At 44.6% G+C, this 15361-nt stretch overlaps 1 protein-coding gene across 1 annotated transcript in view; it reads right to left on the bottom strand.

Moving 5' to 3' along the window:
- Window positions 1-15361, bottom strand: part of LOC126184487 (uncharacterized) — a 514130-nt gene that overhangs the window by 455049 nt on the left and 43720 nt on the right. The gene's annotated exons all lie outside the window — the stretch shown is intronic.

Below are 15361 nucleotides of genomic sequence, written 5' to 3'. Positions count from 1 at the left end.
GTGTTGTGGTTCAAAAATGGCTCTGAGCCCTATGGGACTTTTCATCTATGGTCATCAGTCCCCTAGAACTTAGAACTACTTAAAACTAACTAACCTAAGGACATCACACAAAACCCAGTCATCACGAGGCAGAGAAAATCCCTGACCCCGCCGGGAATCGAACGCGGGAACCCGGGCGTGGGAAGCGAGAACGCTACCGCACGACCACGAGCTGCGGACATGTGTTGTGGTCAGTGAGTGTTTGGCCAGATTGCTTTGATCCATTTACAGATTCAAAATAACACCAAAAGTTTGAACTGTCGCTGTGGCTATCGATTCCAGAGAGATCTGCGAGCAGTGTTATCAGCAACTAGGAGTCTCTCTGACGCAGGGAAAAGTTCAGCATCGCCCGCTAGAGGTAGCTGCAGCGGAAGAGGCACAGAATGCAAGTCTCCGTAGAGTACAGAGGAAGTAGCCGCCGTAGTGAAACGACGTAAGCAACACGGTACAGCTTGGAAGCAAGTTAGCACCGAGGCTTTGGGCATGCTGTCCAAATTTCCACTCGCTACGGCGACGCCTGTGGACCGAGGAGGGCCCGTGGCTCTGGCTCCGGCGTGCTGCCTTCCTTTGTATCCGTTACCAGAAGCGAGGAATGTCTGTTTGCGATTGCCATATGCGATGATGAAAAATTCTATCTCGAATTGTCTATCGATCCTGTCAATTTTGAGACGATTGCACGCCATGAACTTTCGGAGTGGTTTTCAAAAAAATTCTGGTTTATTGAGCCTAAATATCTCAGAGTCTTTCATTTTAGATCGTGCACAAGCGATCTACCAGAGATGCGGTAGTGACGGGAGCAACCGAAAGAAAACAATGAATTGAGTCCGTTATTGGAAAACAGCCGACTCATTCGGTTGTAGCTTTACGTATCGGGTTGAGTTATTTATTCATTTGTTTCGAGTGAAATCAGTCTGTGGGACCAACCGAATGAAAACAATCGACGCATTCGGTTTAGAGGGGAAACTTTGGATTGTTTCCCATTGTTGAATCAAAATTGTTGACTATATTCTCTTAATGCCTGTCGACACCGCGTTGTTCGTTCCGATATCTGCTTTTAATTGAGTGCCAACAAATAGCTTTCTCTTCACGTTTTCGTTCGTCTTTATGAATACGCCTTTTCTTAATAGATCAGAATCGCGAAACGATCAGTGGCGTGGGAATGGAAAAAAATCGTATGACTGGATGAAATTTGACCTTCAAGACAAATTCAGTGCGATATACAGTATCCGCAAGGATGATAGGTGTAAAGAAACTGAGTTAAATTAAAAGAAAATTAACGAATGATGACAAATATTTCTCGCAAAAAAAAAGCTTCCGGCTAATGACAGTACAAATATGCGTACAAAGCAAGTGATTGTCACCAAACAAATAAAAAAGTAGCATTTTATATCCTCCTGTTTTGGTCAATCAGTTCTTAAAACAAGTAGGCTGTCCCATCTCTAAGATGAGCCGTGTCTACGGCGCTGCAGTCATGGACTGTGCGGCTGGTTCCGGCGAGGTTCGAGTTCTCCCTCGGGCATGGGTGTGTGTGTTTGTCCTTAGGATAATTTAGGTTAAGTAGTGTGTAACCTTAGGGACTGATAGCCTTAGCGGTTAAGTCCCATAGGATTTCACACATATTTGAATATTATATATCTGAGCCGTGTCTGTGACCTTCCCCTTGTGAATAACGGCCGCGGGCGCCGTGTGCGGTCCAACGCGCACCTCAGCTCCGCCCCCGTTCATGAATCAGCGCTACAGCCGCCGTGATGACATCACTAGCCTGCTGCCGACATCGGCTGAGGGAAGACGTCACGTCACGCATATCTTTCCGCCGGGTCGCTACTGACGCCAACACGCTTCGCGGCCGAGGTCAGCCTACTTCAGGGAGGGCATTGCCCATCTTCACAGAAGGGTAACTCTCCATCGCAGCTCCCTCAGATTTAGTGGTAAGAGAGCCAGAGCCCAGAGGACAGCCCGTCAAAAACTGAACACAGATCAAGCATGAAAACAGGAAGAAGGTGTACCTAAGTGTGAAAAAAAAAGCAAAATAGAAACAGTGAATGGTCCACGAATATAGAGCAACACTGCCCAGCAACGGCGTCGTGGATAAGTGGTTATGGTGTTGGGCTGCCCGAGGGCGCCGGCACGGTAGCTCAGAGTGTTCGCTCACAGGGTTAGCTGCCCTCTTGTAATAAAAAAAACAATGAACGTGAACGGGTGTTCTGGGACGTCCACGCCGAACAAATGCAACGAAAAACACAGAGCAAAATGAGATTAAAAAGAAGGGGGGCCGAGCCATGTTTCAAGCTCCAGACTGGCAAATATATATATATATATATATATATATATATATATATATATATATATTTTCACTACATTATGAACTGTCCGTCCGGCCATAGAAATTTTTGTTCTCTTTCTGAAGTCTTGACAGTTGTCATACTATACACTGTTATAGAATATGAGTCATGTAGTAAGAATTCTTTACCGTCGCAAGTGAATGTGATGAACAGTGGGAGCAGGCGAGATACCACATAGCGTGTCACAGAAATGAAAAAAAAAAAGATACTGTGTTACAACAAATGAATTCCAGAGTCAAGACTTCCAATACAGAACGCAACTTCAAAAACGTTAAAAACATATTGGAAGGTAGGAGACGAGGTATTGGAGGAAGTAAAATTGTGAGGACAGGTCGTGAGTCGTGCTTGGGTAGCTCAGTTGGTAGAGCACTTGCCCGCGAAAGGCAAAGGTCTCGAGTTCGGGTCTCGGTCCGGCACACAGTTTTAATCTGCCAGGAAGTTTTAAAAACATATGTTTTGACAGAGCACAGAGAAACTGTGTGATTGTGAAACTGTTGCGCCCATTTGTTGCAACTTATGTGAGAAACTACTATATTTTCTTCATTTCCTTGGGAGTGATCACATTCACATTCATACGAACACCTATGTCGGGCAAGGAGGCTTATCTCTCTCTCAGTTACCAGTCGTACAGATTAGGTGCGTCGATAAGAGAGTCCTATCATATGACACATGTACCGTCATTAATGCCGTGTATGACACACCAGACGTGTTTTCCGGTAGAGGATTCGATTGACTTGTCACCTTGTCATCAAACGTTTGCGGTTCCCGTTAGAAAGCCACTTCCTTTCGGCTGTTAATAGAGTAGTTGTGCAGATTCAACTGTCATTATAGGTCCCTACCTTATACCCCACAATTGCACACGGATGATCCACTTCGACACAGACACAAATTTGAATAAAGCGAACAGCGAGGAAAAAAAAAAAAAGAAAAAAAAGAAAAAAAAGAAAACATGATGGAGGGAGGGAGGTTTGAACACAGCTCGCTCGCTTGACGGTCCATCACTGCAACCACTTTTTTTGCGTTTTGATTGTTATTGTGCGTTGTATTCGGTCTTAGCGGACGTCACATGACATCCGTTGAAGTTCGTTGTTGATCCCTTCACTCAGTATTTTTTTTTTCTTTTTTATCACCGAGACCAGCCAGCTCTCTGACCGAACACGCTGAGCTACCGTGCCGGCTACAACTTCACTACGATGCCACATGTCTTCCGGACTGTTATCTACATCTACATCCATACCCCACAAGCCACATGACGGTGTGTGGCGGAGGGTATCTTGAGTACCTCTATCGGTTCTCCCTTCTATTCCAGTCTCGTAATGTTTGTGGAAAGAAAGATTGTCGATAAGCCTCTGTGTGGGCTCTAATCTCTCTGGTTTTATCCTCATGGTCTCTTCGCGAGATATACGTATGAGAGAGCAATATCCTGCTTGACGCCTCGGTGAAGGTATGTTCTTGAAACTTCAACAAAAGCCCGTAACGAGCTACTGAGCGTCTCTCTTGCAGAGTCTTCCACTGGGTTTATCTATCGTCTCCGTAACGCTTTCACGATTATTAAATGATCCTGTAATGAAGCGCGCTGCTCTCCGTTATATCTTTTCTACCTCTTCCATCAACTCTATCTGGTACAGATCCCACACCGGTTAGCAGTATTCAAGCAGTGAGCGAACAAGTGTATTGTAACCTACTTCCTTTGTTTTCGGACTGCATTTCCATAGGATTCTTCCAACGAATCTCAGTCTGGCATCTGCTTTACCGACGATTAATTTTATATGGTCATTCCATTTTAAATCACTCCTAATGCCTACTCCCAGATACCTTATGGAATTAACTGATTCCAATTGCTGACCTGCTGTATTGTAGATAAGTGATACAGCACCTTTCTTTCTGCGTTTTCGCAGCACATTACACTTGTCTACATTGAGATTCAATTGCCATTCCCTGCACCATGCGTCAATTCGTTGCAGATCCTCCTGCATTTCAGTACAATTTTCCATTGTTACAACCTCTCGATATACTAAAGCATCATCCGCAAAAGCCCTCAGTGAACTTCCGATGTCATCCACAAGGTCATTTATATATATTGTGAATAGTAACGGTCCTACGACACTCCCCTGCGGCACACCTGAAATCACTTTTACTTCGGAAGACTTCTCGTCATTGAGAATGACATGCTGCGTTCTGTTGTCTAGGAACTCTTCAATCCAATCACACAATTGGTCTGATAGTCCATATGCTCTTATTTTGTTCATTAAACAACTGTGAGGAACTGTATCAAAGGCCTTGCGGAAGTCAAGAAACACGGCATCTACCTGGGAACCCGTGTCTACGGCCCTCTGAGTCTCGTGGACGAATAGCGCGAGCTGGGTTTCACACGATCGTCTTTTTCGAAACCCATGCTGATTCCTACAGAGTAGATTTCTAGTCTCCAGAAAAGTCATTATACTCGAACATAATACGTGTTCCAAAATTCTACAACTGGTCGACGTTAGAGATATAGGTCTATAGTTCTGCACATCTGTTCGACGTCTCTTCTTGAAAACGGGGATGACCTGTGCCCTTTTCCAATCTTTTGGAAGGCTACGCTCTTCTAGAGACCTACGGTACACATATTGCACTTGTTCTTCTGGGATCGTTCACTGTTTCTATTTTCCTTTTATGGTTTTCACAGTCCAGTACAGCCGGTCGAGGTGGCCGATCGGTTCTAGGCGCTTCAGTCTGGAGCCGTGCGACTGCTACGGTCGCAGGTTCGAATCCTGCCTCGGGCATGGGTGCATGTGATGTCCTTAGGTTAGTTAGGTTTAAGTAGTTCTCAGTTCTAGGGGACTGATGACCTCCGATGTTAAGTCCCATAGTGCGCAGAGCCATTTAAACCATTAGCCAGTCCAGTACCCCTTCTTCATGTTTTCATGCTTGATCTGTGTACAGCTTTTGACGGGCTGTCCACTGAGCCACCTTACAACTAAATCTGAGGTAGGTGCGTTGGGGAGTTTCCCTTGTCAGCACCGCTTGTTATCAAATAAAGCGGTAATTCAACAGCCGGCCCGAGTGGCCGTGTGGTTCTAGGCGCTACAGTCTGGAACAGATCGACCGCTACGGTCGCAGGTTCGAATCCTGTCTCGGGCATGTATGTGTGTGATGTCCTTAGGTTAGTTAGGTTTAATTAGTTCTAAGTTCTAGGCGACTGATGACCTAAGACGTTAAGTCGCATAGTGCTCAGAGCCTTTTTTTTTTTTTTTTGGTAATTCAACCAGTACTGCTTCTATGACGGATCGGCACCTGCCACCTACCACACGACTACAGACACGCCCAGAGAGGCGAGCTCCATACATAATACCACAGGCAGGCTCTCCACCCACCACAGCGGTTACTCAGCCCGGCCGCAACATGTCCAATAGTATGTAACTGGTGCTTCCTTCTCGCTTATTCTCATCACTTTTGTCTTTCCTCCATTTATCTTCATTCCATACTCCTCACCCTTTCTTGCAATACTCTTCAACGTCTGCTGTGGCGCCTCTTCTGATTCCGTCAGCACTGCTTGACCATCCGCGTATTTTGCTGTCTTCATCCTTTCCTCTCCAATTAAAATGCCTCTTACGTTTCCTACGGCCTTACGTATCCGTTGTTCTCCGTACATGTCGGACAACTTCGGTGTCAGTGAGCATCCTTACCTTACACCCTTTTCAATGTTAATCTCTTCCGTCTCCTTTATAAGTATAGCAATAACAACAAAACTGTGTTATTCCAGGTCAAATCCAGTGAAGATGCCATAATGTAGAAGGGGAAACGCGTATGGAACATCAATAAATATAAATTGCAATAGGAAAAGGGCGTTTCAGTTTTTAAAATGAGTATTTATATTATTGCTGGTCGGGCACACAGTTTTAATCTGCCAGGAAGTTTCATATCAGCGCACACTCCGCTGCAGAGTGAAAATCTCATTCTGGAAACATCCCCCAAGCTGTGGCTAAGCCATGTCTTCGCAATATCCTTTCTTTCAGGAGTGCTAGTTCTGCAAGGTTCGCAGGAGAGCTTTTGTAAAGTTTGGAAGGTAGGAGACGAGATACTGGCAGAAGTAAAGCTGTGAGTAGCGGGCGTGAGTCGTACGTCGGTAGCTCAGATGGTAGAGCACTTGCCCGCGAAAGGCAAAGGTCTCGAGTCTCGGTCGGGCACACAGTTTTAATCTGCCAGGAAGTTTCATATCAGCGCAAACTCCGCTGCAAAGTGAAAATCTCATTCTGGAAACATCCCCCAGGCTGTGGCTAAGCCATGTCTCCGCAATATCCTTTCTTTCAGGAGTGCTAGTTCTGCAAGGTTCGCAGGAGAGCTTCTGTAAAGTTTTTAAGGTAGGAGACGAAGTACTGGCAGAAGTAAAGCTGTGAGTACCGGGTGTGAGTCGTGCTTCGGTAGCTCAGTTGGCATAGGAGCGCCGCGGTCCCGTGGTTAACGCGAGTAGCTGCGGACCGTGAGGTCCTAGGTTCAAATCTTCCCTCGAATAAAAAGTTTCGCCGGCACGGTAGCTCAGCGTGTTCGGTCAGAAGGTTACGTGCCCTCTGTAATAAAAAAAACTGAGTCAATCGATCAACAACGAACATAAATGGATGTCTTACGACGTCCGCCCCGAGCAGATGCAACGAACACCAGCGAACAAAATGAGATTACACAAAAAAAAAAAAAAAAAAAAAAAAAGTTGGTAGAGCATTTGCCCGCGAAATGCAAAGGTCCCGAGTTCGAGTCTCGGTCGGGCACACAGTTTTAATCTGCCAGGAAGTTTCAAACTTGTTATTGTTTTTGTTTTGTGTAGATCTAACGAGGGTTAAGGCCGGGACGCGTCATAAGGAATGTCTACCGCATTAAATTTAGACTGATCCTGTGTGTAAGCGCTAAGAATGATCACCGACATCTAAGGATCTTCCACCCGATTCTGTAAGAGCACCGTAGATTATTATGTAATTAAGGTTTAGATTGATAGACAATTTCATATTTCGAACGAGAAATAGTATTTACGTACGGCCCGACAAATAAAATCCCAGTTTCTGTATGTTAAGAAGTAACAGAGCCACGAATACGGTTATAACTGCTATTTCTAACAACTTTTTTCCCCTGTATTCGTTTAGGTCTCGCGCAGCGCACATCGCACGTCATGCTTTAAGTTCATTCGCTTCCTCGTTTTTGTTTTCATTCCTACCATAGCCAAAAGCTGCTTTCACCTCTGCAAGTTGTAGCATATGAAGTCAGTAACATTAACGCTTTCTCCAATAATAGTGGATACTCACCACCAACATTTCTTAGGAAGTTGCCACTTTTGTTTTATTAAAATACGTTTCCACAGTGCCGTATTCACAGAGTAAAGTGTACTTGTGCTCGAATGTGACTATCTAAAAAGGTTATATTCAACAAAAATTGTGTTAGAACCCTAGCAACTGTTTGTCGGTTTTAGAAATCAGGAAAACAGTTATTGATGGCAAGTATTGCTGACGACAAGTGTTAGCTTCTATTAAACAAAAGAGTAACAATGCAATTCTTTTTGTAAGCGAAATTGTTTTCAGAACGAAGCATTCAGTGTGTCCGAAACTGAAAGTGTTCGATGGGTGGCTGTTACCAGTTTTGACGTACGGCAGTGAGACACGTCTACATCTACATGGATACTCTGCAAATCCCATTTAAGTGCCTAACAGAGGGTGACATGGACTTTTAATATGAAACTCAATCAAAAACTGGGGGCTGTTATTGCTAAGAAAACAACGGAGAGATGCGTTTTGCGAAATACTATGAGACACTCAAAAACAAATAAACCGTGCAGGGAACACACTAGAGTGAAACATGAAATCAAAATAAACTGAAAAAAATTTGGAAATTTGTGGTAAGTTCCTATAGGACCGAACTGCTACTTAATCTAACTTAAACTAACTTAGGCTAAGGACAACACGCACACCCAAGCCCGAAGGAGAACTCGAGCCTCCGACGGGGGGAGCCGCGGGAACCTTGGCAAGGCGCCAGCGGCCGTGCCGCTACCAGATTCCAAGAGATAAGGAAAAACCGAGACGACGTGTTACTGGAAGGTGGATGGACGAAACTAGAAAACATGTACAGAAAAATATCGCTTAAGATCCCAGAGCGTGTTAAAGTGAATGTTAAGTGGCTGATGGTAACGACGACGATGGTGATGATGGTGGCGGTGATGATGATGATGACGATGATGATGATGAAGATAATGATGTTGGTAGTGATGATGGTGGCGGTGGTGGTGGTGGTGGTGACGACGCTGTCGGTGGCGACGATGCCCTAATCAGTATTGCAATATAACGAAATAGTGATAGTACTAATTATTTATAAAAATAAATTAGATTGATCCTTAATTGATCCCTTCTTTTTTTACTGCTAAGAAAATTTATTTTAGCCCCCAAAGGATATTGTCGCCAGGTAGGTGAGCACTCTTCTGTAGCTTAAGTTAATGCAGCCGGGTGATGTCTTCGACAATCGCCCGCAGTGTGAAGTTTATTTTTCGACTGCCTTCTAATATTAGGGACCTTTTAGCGTCTGTAACGGATGATCTTGGTTTGCTAAGCCGGGTGTCTACCGTATGCCAAGCAATTGTGACGCGTCATATGGTGGGCTGACCATAATAACTGTGGAGCACTGGTGCATACAAGGAGAAAATGTGTCACATATTCCTACAGGAGGTAATACTTGCCGAACATAGAAGAAAAGTTCCCATAATTATATGTCCATAAACCAATACCTGTTGAGATATGGAGTGTTTTACCTGTGCGGAATAATAGTACTTGCAGAGAAGGCAGAATCCACAAGAGATGGCGTAGTAAATTACCACAAAACGCACGTATGGGCAGATGCAAAACCTCGAGCTATCACGGAGGTGAGGCATCGCTATCACTTTAGTAACAACGTATGGACAGGAATTGTCGGTGACAAGCTCATAGGGCTATACATTTTACCAGACAGATTAACAGGTGCTCTGTATCACCGATTTCTGCGCGACGAATCACTAGCACTATTGGAGAACGTTACCCTTGCAGAAAGACGACGACTATGGTTTACGCACGACGGCGTACCACCCCATTTTCTATAGATCGTGCGACACCACCTCACCGCAACGTTTCGTACGCGATGGATTGGTCGACTAAATCCGTTGCATTTCTGGCTGTGGGGACATTTCAAGGCATCCAACCCACGGACAACATGCAGACGTTACAGAAGCGTGCGACCAATGCATGTGATTCAATCCGAATGGAGGCAGGTGTGTTGGAAAAAGTGCGTAGTTCACTGTGAAGAAGTCCTGAAGGACGTGTCTGGATGCGTGAGAACCACACGCAGCACTGCCTATAGTACTTACTTCTACGCAACAGACAGATGGGAATGAGAGGATAGGTTGGCTCACATCTCGACAGAGATCGGTTTCAGGAGTGTGATCATAAGAACTTTTGTCTACTTTTGACCAACAGTGCTCCCTGTCGGAATATGTGACCGTCTTTTGAAACTTCTTGTAGAGCATCACAGTGACAGTCTGGCAGATCCGCTGTTGCAGAGCATTGCCTTGATACTGGTCATCCTATGGAATATAACAACACAGAGATTTTGGCATGCACTTACATCTACTGGGATAGTGTTATTAAGGAATCAGTTGAGAATATATTAGCAAGTGGCCTTAGAAACACAGACGACGGTCTTTGCTTAAATTCTGCTTGGAATCTTGCATTCTCCTTGGTCAAACAACAGAGGAACAGTCTAAATGTTACATCTTCCCCCTTCGTTCTTCTTTGTATTTTACTTGGCGTTAATTCCGGCTAGTACGGAGTTCGCTGAACTCAAGATCTGGCAGACTAAATTTTGTTTAGCTTTGCGACCGGAGACCCTCTTTGTAGCTACAGTCATCAGTTTCCTAAGGGAGGGAATTCGTGTGCCCCACCTGTCAACGAATTGTGTAAACCTTGTCCTGTGTGTGATCACATTTTAACTGTTTGTCTATCTGAGTTGGAAAGTGGGAACGAGTCCAGCATTAACCTAAACGAGCGTGGAAAACAACGCAAAAACAACTCTCAGGCCGATCAGAGCACTAACAGGGAACGATATCGCTGGTTTGGATAACCTGGTTTTCTCGGAAGTTAGCACGCTTCGCGTTGCGCTATCCGACTAGAACCACTTGCTTACTCGTTGGTAATTAATACTCACTATCGATAACTTTTGAAGTCCGTCATCTTCGTTGTGTAGTGGTGCTAATTATTTACAGCGTGTGTGCGTTTTGTCTTATACCGAGTGAACAAAAAGTCAGTATAAATTTGAAAACTTAATAAACCACGGAATAATGTAGATAGAGAGGTAAAAATTGACACACATGCTTGGAATGACATGGGGTTTTATGAGAAAAAAAATGACAAAGTATTGCTAGCCGCGTGAAAGATCTCTTGCGCGCGTCGTTTGGTGATGATCGTGTGCTCAGCCGCCACTTTCGTCATGCTTGGACTCCCAGGTCCCCAGACCTCAGTCCGTGCGAGTATTGGCTTTGGGGTTTCCTGAAGTCGCAAGTGTATCGTGATCGACCGACATCTCTAGGGATGCTGAAAGACAACATCCGACGCCAATGCTTCACCATAACTCCGGAAATGCTTTACAGTGCTGATCACAACATTATTCCTCGACTACAGCTATTGTTGAGGAATGATGGTGGGCATATTGAGCATTTCCTGTAGAGAACATCATCTTTGCTTTGCCTTACTTTGTTATGCTAATTATTGCTATTCTGATCAGATGAAGTGCCATCTGTCGGACATATTTTGAACGTTTGTATTTATTTGGTTCTAATAAAACCCCATGTCATTCCAAGCATGTGTGTCAATTTGTTCCTCTCTATCTACATTATTCCGTGATTTATTCAGTTTTCAAATTTATACTGACTTTTTGATCACCCGGTATATTTGCAATATTACGGCTGTCAGTTGGGAAACCCCGTCTAGAAAGCGTTTAAATTTGCTTGCACAGCGCTCTCTCACTGCAGTCTCAATTGCCACACGAAGTTATTTCGTCCCGTGTGAAGAATGCTGGGGCTGCGCTCTGCTATTTAAGGAATTTGTTATCAGTCCAGTCGAGAATTTTACTGAATATGAATTTGGGTGCAAATGAGAGGGCGAGGAGAGGCAAATGGCGAGGTGTGTGGGGTTTGTAACGGCTGGCCGGGGAAGCGCGCGCCGCCGCACTTCCTGCCGGCTTCCGGAGCGGACGGGCTGAATGCGCTTCCGGCCCGCGGCCTTGGCGCACCTGCACAGTGCACTGCTACATTTCGCTACCGCAGCTTCAGCACGCAGCTTCTCCTCTTCTTCACAGTCACACCGTCCCCCTCGCTATGCCTATGCCATCCACATCTACATCTACTTTACGCAAGTCACATTTCGGGGTCTGGCGGGAAGTTCGCTCCCACTTCCCCCACACTTTCCTGTTGCTATTCGCGAATTGTAGGCGGGAAGAACGGCTATAGGAAAGCTTGTATTGCCTTAAGGAAAAGGATTAGAAAATCAGAAATACCTGTGTATAATGTCTGAAATGAATAACTGAGTGCCGGCCGGAGTGGCCGAGTCCGCCGCTCGTGGTCTCGCGGTAGCGTTCTCGCTTCCCGAGCACGGGGTCCCGGGTTCGATTCCCGGCGGGGTCAGGGATTTTCACCTGCCTCGAGATGACTGGGTATTTGTGTTGTCCTCATCATTTCATCATCATCCAGGACAGTGGCGAAATTGGGCTGAGCAAAGATTGGGTAATTGTACGGGCGCTGATAACCACGCAGTTGAGCGCCCCACTAACCAAACATCATCATCATCATCATCTGGAGTGGCCAAGCGGTTCTAGGCGCTTCAGTCTGGAACCACGCGACTACTACGGTCGCAGGTTCGAATCCTGCCTCGGGCCGTTACAAACCCCACACACCTCGCCATTTGCCTCTCCTCGCTCTCTCATTTGCACCAAAATTCATATTCAGTAAAATTCCCGGCTGAACTGACGACAAATTCCTTAAATAACAGAGCGCAGCCCCAGCGTTCTTCTCATGAGACGAAATAACTTCGTGTGGTAATTAAGACTGCAGCGAGAGAGCGCCGTGCAAGCAAATTTAAACGCCTTCTAGGCGGTGTTTCCCAACTCACAACCGTAATATTGCAAATATATAAGACAAAACGCACACACACACTGTAAACAATTAGCACCACTACACAATGAAGATGACGGACTCCAAAAGTTATCGATAGTGAGTATTAATTACCAACGAGTAAGCGAGTGGTTCTAGTCGAATAGCTTAACGCGAAGCGTGCTAACTTCCGAGGAAACCAGGTTATCCAAAGCATCAATATCGTGCCCTGCTAGGGATCTGGTCGGCCTGGGAGTTGTTTTTGCGAGGTTTTACACTCTCGTTTAGGTTAATGCTGGACTCGTTCCCACTTTCCAACTCAGATACACAAATAGTTAAAATATGATCACACGCAGGACAAGGTTTACACAGTTCGTAGCCAGGTAGTGAACACGAATTCCCTCCCTTAGGAAACTGATGACTGTTAAGTCCCATAGTGCTCAGAGCAATTTGAACCATTTTTAAATAACTGAGAGAATGAAATTAAATTTATATGGACAACATTTAAAATAGAAACCGGGAAATTAGTCGATGAATGAGAAGAATTTGTTATTAATAAAGCAGCCAAATAGTAAATGAAATCAGTCAGTCAGCCAATATGTTTCATAATCACTTCCTTGAAGCAACTGAGAAGATTGGCATGGACAGTTCAAGGGATAAAGGAGTAGGTCTGATTATGAATAAGAATGCGGGTAAGCTACTGTGAACATGATAGTGAACGCATTGTCGTAGCCAAGACAGACAGAAAGCCAATAGCCACCACAGTAGCACAAGTTTAAATGCCAGTTAGCTTCGCAAATGATGAAGATATTGAAGAAATGTATGATGAGATGAAAGAATTTATTCAGATGGTTAAGGGAGACGAAAATTTAATTGTGATTCGATCGTAGGAAAAGAAAGAGTACGAAAAATAGTAGGTGAATGTGGACTAGGGGAATGCAATGAAAGAAGAAGCACGCTGGGAGAATTTTGCACAGAGTATAATTTAATCATCGCTGTTGATTGGTTTAAGAATTACGAAATAAGGTTGTATACGTGGAAGAGATCTGGAGACACTAGAAGGTTTCAGATTGATTATATAATGGTGAGATAGATTTCGGAAGCAGATTTTACCAACTCAGACATTTTCAGAGGCAGATGTGGACTCTAACCGCAATTTATTGGTTATGAAATGGCTCTGAGCACTATGGGACTTAACATCTGAGGTCATCAGTCCCCTAGAACTTAGAACTACTTAAACCTAACTAACCTAAGGACATCACACACATCCATGCCCGAGGCAGGATTCGAACCTGCGACCATAGCAGTCTCGCGGTTCCGGACTGCAACGCCTAGAACCGCGTGGCCACCGCGGTCGGCTATTGTTTATGAACTGTAGATTAAAACTGAAGAAATTGCAAAAAGGAAGGACATTAAACAGGTGAGACCTAGATAAATTGAAAGAACCAAAGGTTGCTGAGAGTTTCAGAGGGGCATTAGGCAAACAGGGGAAACGAATACAATAGAAGACGAATGCGTAGCTTGGAGAGATGAAGTACTGAAAGCACAAGAGGATGAAATATTTAAAAGATAGGGCCCAGTAGAAATTCTTGGCTATCATAGAAGATAAAGAATTTAATTGATGAAAGGAGAAAATATAAAAATGCAACAAGTGAAGCAGGCGAAAGGGAATACAAACGTTTGAGAAATGAGACTGACATCAAGTGGAAAATGCTAAGCAGTAATGGCTAGAGGACAAATTTATGGATATAGAAGCCTATATCACTAGGGGAAAATAGATATCACCTAATAAAAAGTAAAAGGGCCTTTGGACAAAAGTAAAGCGCCTGTATCTGTATCGAGAGCTCAGATGGAAAACCAGTACTAAGCAAATAAGGGATAGCTAAAAGGTCGGAGTATCTAGGGGGCTTATACAACGAACATGAACTTAGAGGCAATATTATAGAAAGGGAATAGGACTTAGATGAAGAAGAGATGGGAGATATGATACTGCGAGAAGCAATTGATAGAGCTCTGAAAGACATAAGCCGAAACGAGGCCCTGGAGCAGACGACTTTTCCTCAGCACTGCTGACATCGTTGGGAGAGCCAGCCATGATAACCCCATCAACTTGGTGTGGAATATGATGAGACAGGACAAATACCATCAGACTTCAAGAAGAACGTAACAGTTCTAATTCCAAAGAAAGCAGGTGCTGACAAGTCTGAATATTACCGAACGCTTATAGCATTTGTAGACTTAGAGAAAGTTTTTGTCAATGTCGATTGGAATACACTCTTTGAACTCGAGAAGGTTTAACTTTGTGTTCTGCCTGACGGCAGGTCTGGTCATGGGGGAAGTCTCGTCACAGAGGTCCACCGCATGAGCGCCTAGGGCAGTGATTGCAGTGGGGGTTTCCCGTTGCCTTCCACTGATGATGATGAAATGATAATAAGGACAACACAACAACCAGTCCCTGAGTGGAGAAAATCTCCGACCCAGCCGGGAATCGAACCCGGGCCTCTTGGCATGACAGACCGCCGCGCTGACCACTCAGCTATCGGGGCGGACTTGTGAAAGTAGCAGGGGTGAAAAACAGGGAAAAAAGGCTGTTTAAAACTTGTACAGAAACCAGACTGCAGTCATAATAGTGGAGGGGCATGAAAGGGTAGCAGTGATTGAGGAGGGAGTGAGATGAAGTTGTAGCCTATCCCCAATGTTATTAAATCTGTACATTGAGCAGGCTGTGAATGAAAGCGTGGAGAAATTTGGAAAGGGAATTAAAGTTCAGAGAGAAGAAATAAAATCTTTGAGGTTTTCCGATTTTTGCTGTTAGGATATTAAAATAACCAATGGCCGAAGTAGAGAGGATGTA

The sequence above is a fragment of the Schistocerca cancellata genome, chromosome 4, assembly GCF_023864275.1.
Source record: "Schistocerca cancellata isolate TAMUIC-IGC-003103 chromosome 4, iqSchCanc2.1, whole genome shotgun sequence".
Classification (NCBI taxonomy): domain Eukaryota; kingdom Metazoa; phylum Arthropoda; class Insecta; order Orthoptera; family Acrididae; genus Schistocerca; species Schistocerca cancellata.
This window is presented reverse-complemented; position numbering and strand designations above follow the sequence as displayed.